Source organism: Cetorhinus maximus, chromosome 5 (genome assembly GCF_964194155.1).
Source record: "Cetorhinus maximus chromosome 5, sCetMax3.hap1.1, whole genome shotgun sequence".
Taxonomy (NCBI): domain Eukaryota; kingdom Metazoa; phylum Chordata; class Chondrichthyes; order Lamniformes; family Cetorhinidae; genus Cetorhinus; species Cetorhinus maximus.
The window spans coordinates 85,587,125-85,591,649 of record NC_135883.1 but is presented as its reverse complement, the minus strand read 5'-3'; positions in this window follow the sequence as shown (position 1 = coordinate 85,591,649).

Sequence of the window (4,525 nt, the reverse complement as noted above, 5' to 3'; positions counted from 1 at the left end):
TCTGAAAGTCGTTGGTGCTGACCACTGCTGCCACCAGCTCCCAAGCCAGATTGGTCATGTTGCTGCCCATCCTGTGGCCAGAGTGGGGGTACAGGACATTCCAACAGGCCTCCACGGCACCCAGCAATCGCTCAAGGGACCCGTCGTTAAACTGGGGGGCCATAGTCTTTTTTCCTTTGCTGGCCATGCCTCCCAGAAAGCATTAATGAGCAGGTAGCGATGAGCAGCCTGCAGGCGGCTGCCTTTTAAACATGGCGCCCAGCATGATGCAGCAGCAGGCTGATGGCGGGAGGGTGAATGAGAGCCCACCCGCCATGGAAACGGCGTGTTTCCCGGGAATGCATAAATTATGAGGCAGGTTTGGGACAATACGGCATGAAAACCCGCCATTGCAGCCAATCTGTCTGCAAAGCCACAACAGGAACAATGACTGTGAAAGAAGATGAATGAGAGCTATCTCCTATCGCATTAACAAAGCATTCAGACAATCACTTGGGTACTCAGGTGGGTTAAGACAAACCATTGGATATAACCATTTGGACAATGGGACCCTGGTTGAGAGAGGAATTTCCAGAGATGATCTAATGAAGATAACTGGAATACACTAGCCATGACCATATTTGAGTCACTGGGCAGTTGGAGAAAGAAGGTTATGTGACAAGCCAACCCTTTGTTTAAGCATAAAAACAAAAAGCTAAAAGCTACTGCGGATGCTGGAAATCCAAAACAAAAACAGAATTACCTGGAAAAACTCAGCAGGTCTGGCAGCATCGGCGGAGAAGAAATCAGTTAACGTTTCGAGCCTTCATGGCCCTTCGGCAGAACTGAAGCATAGTTAGGAGAAGAGAGAAATATAAACTGGTTTAAGGTTGGGGGGGGGGGTGAAGAGAGAAGTTGAGGGTGTGGTGATTGTGGAGATAAGCAGTGATAGGAGCAGATAATCAAAAGATATCACAGACAAAAGGATCAAAGAGGTGTTGAAGGTGGTGATATTTGTCTAAGAAAAGTGCTAATTAAGAATGGAAGACAGGATACTCAAAGTACAGCTCTAGTGGGGGTGGGGTGGAAAGACTAACAAGGTTTTAGTTTTAGATTTAAAAATAATGGAAATAGGTGGGGAAAGAAAAATCTATATAAATTATTGAAAAAAAAGGGGGGGGGGTGGAGAAACGGGGTGGGGATGGGGGGAGGGGGAGTTTAAGATCTAAAGTTGTTGAATTCAATATTCAGCCCGGAAGGCTGTAAAGTGCCTAGTCGGAAGATGAGGTGCTGTTCCTCCAGTTTGCGTTGGGCTTCACTGGAACAATGCAGCAAGCCAAGGACAGACATGTGGGCAAGAGAACAGGGTGGGGTGTTAAAATGGCAAGCGACAGGGAGGTTTGGGTCTTTCTTGCGGACAGACCGCAGGACTCCCTGGACCATGACCCCACCACAGAACATCAAGCCATTGTTTCCAGGACTGTCACTGACCTCATCTCCTCTGGAGATCTTCCTCCCACAGCTTCCAACTTGATAGTCGCCCAACCTCGGACGGCCCACTTCTACCTCCTACCCAAAATCCACAAACAGAACTGTCCTGGCAGACCGATCGTGTCAGCCTGTTCCTGCCCCACGGAACTCATTTCTCGTTATCTTGACTTCCTTCTCTCTCCCCTTGTCCAGTCCCTTCCCACCTACATCCGTGATTCCTCTGACACCTTACGTCACATCAACAATTTCCAGTTCCCTGGCCCCAACCGCTTCCTCTTCACCATGGATGTCCAATCCCTCTACACCTCCATCCCCCACCGGGATGGTCTGAGGGCCCTTAGCTTCTTCCTTGAACAGAGGCCCCAACAATCCCCATCCACCACTACTCTCCTCCGTCTGGCTGAACTTGTTCTCACACTGAACAATTTCTCCTTTAACTCCTCTCACTTCCTCCAAATAAAAGGTGTGGCTATGGGTACCCACATGGGCCCCAGCTATGCCTGTCTCTTTATGGGGTATGTGGAACATTCCTTGTTCCAGTCCTACTCCGGCCCCCTCCCACAACTCTTTCTCCGGTACATCGATGATTACTTCGGTGCTGCTTCATGCTCTCGTCGGGACCTGGAAAAATTTATTAATTTTGCTTCCAATCTCCACCCCTCCATCATTTTCACATGGTCGATCTCTGACACTTCTCTTCCCTTCCTTGACCTCTCTGTCTCAATTTCTGATGATAGACTGTCCACCAATATCCATTACAAGCCTACCGACTCCCACAGCTACCTCGACTACAGCTCCTCACACCCCGCTTCTTGTAAAGACTCCATCCCATTCTCTCAGTTCCTTCGCCTCCGTCGCATCTGTTCTGATGACGCTACCTTCAAAAACAGCTCCTCTGTCATGTCCTCCTTCTTCCTTAACCGAGGTTTTCCATCCACGGTCGTTGACAGGGCCCTCAACCGTGTCCGGCCCTTATCCCGCGCATCCTCCCTCACGCCTTCTCCTCCTTCCCAGAAACATGATAGGGTCCCCCTTGTCCTCACTTATCACCCCACCAGCCTCCGCATTCAAAGGATCATCCTCCGCCATTTCCGCCAACTCCAGCATGATGCCACCACCAAACACATCTTCCCTTCACCCCCCCTGACGGCATTCCGTAGGGATCGTTCCCTCCGGGACACCCTGGTCCACTCCTCCATCACCCCCTACTCCTCAACCCCCACTTATGGCACCTCCCCATGCCCACACAGAAGATGCAACACCTGCCCCTTCACTTCCTCTCTCCTCACCGTCCAAGGGCCCAAACACTCCTTTCAAGTGAAGCAGCATTTCACTTGCATTTCCCCTAACTTGGTCTACTGCATTCGTTGCTCCCAATTCGGTCTCCTCTACATTGGAGAGACCAAACGCAAACTGGGCGACCATTTTGCGAAACACCTGCGGTCTGTCCGCAAAGAAGACCCAAACCTCCCTGTCGCTTGCCATTTTAACACTCCACCCTGTTCTCTTGCCCACATGTCTGTCCTTGGCTTGCTGCATTGTTCCAGTGAAGCCCAACGCAAACTGGAGGAACAGCACCTCATCTTCCGACTAGGCAATTTACAGCCTTCCGGGTTGAATATTGAATTCAACAACTTTAGATCTTAAACTCCCCCTCCCCCCATCCCCACCCCGTTTCTCCCCCTCCCTTTTTTTTTCAATAATTTATATAGATTCTTCTTTCCCCACCTATTTCCATTATTTTTAAATCTAAAACTAAAACCTTGTTAGTCTGTCCACCCCACCCCCACTAGAGCTGTACTTTGAGTATCCTGTCTTCCATTCTTAATTAGCACTTTTCTTAGACAAATATCACCACCTTCAACACCTCTTTGATCCTTTTGTCTGTGACATCTTTTGATTATCTGCTCCTATCACTGCTTATCTCCACAATCACCACACCCTCAACTTCTCTCTTCCCCCCCCCCCCCCCCCCCCCCCCCAACCTTAAACCAGTTTATATTTCTCCCTTCTCCTAACTATGCTTCAGTTCTGCCGAAGGGCCATGAAGGCTCGAAACGTTAACTGATTTCTTCTCCGCCGATGCTGCCAGACCTGCTGAGTTTTTCCAGGTAATTCTGTTTTTCCTTTGTTTAAGCATCTGCTTTCTCTGCAGAACAGGTCAAGCAACTGAGATGCTGAAGGAACAGGTGTGTTCCTTCCTTCTCTCTCCCTCTCTCTCTCTCTCTCTCTCCATCCAACTTGCAAGTTGAACACTGTCTGCTAATTTTGACTATCCTGGTGCTGCAGACAGAGATTTTAAGAACTCAACCCAGCGCTGTTACCTCCAGAAGAACAGATAAACTGTCCATCCACAACTTTAGACTGCCTCAATGCCGAGAGCAGCATGCCCACTGATTTCAACCTGAAGCCAGCCGAATCACCAACCTTCAAGCGTCATGTACTACTTTAATTTCACTGGACTCTAAATTACCTCATCTATCCTTCCCACGCTGTAATCTATTAGTGCATGTGTGAACTTTTAGTATGTGTGTGTATGTGAACATAGGACTTAGGAGCAGGAGTAAACCATTCAGCTCTTTGAGCTTGCTCTGCCGTTCAATAAGATCATGGCTGATTTGGTTGTGGTCTCAAATCCAACTTCCTGTTTACCCCCCAAAACCCTTCACTCCCTTGTCTATCAAAAATCCATCCAAGTCAGCCTTGAATAAATTCAATGACCCAGCCTCCAAGTCGGAGGGTTTTTATTATCTTGTATAAACAATAAAACTAGGCACAATAAAACTATCCTCTTTTTTAAAAAAAAAGCTCAAGAAAACCTATCTGATCATGCATTTTATGGTCACAGCACATAAACAGTTAAACACTCACAGAATTGGCAAGTATATCCATTTTAACAAAACCCTGTTACAGTCAAATGAGGAGCGGGAAAAGCAAGGAGCTATTTGACCCTTCCTCACGTGATCATAACAAAGGGAAGTGGTTTGCCAAATCTTTTAAGAGATTTTTGAGTTGTAACTAGCAGGGTGGTTAAGTGAGAAATAGTGGATGTAGT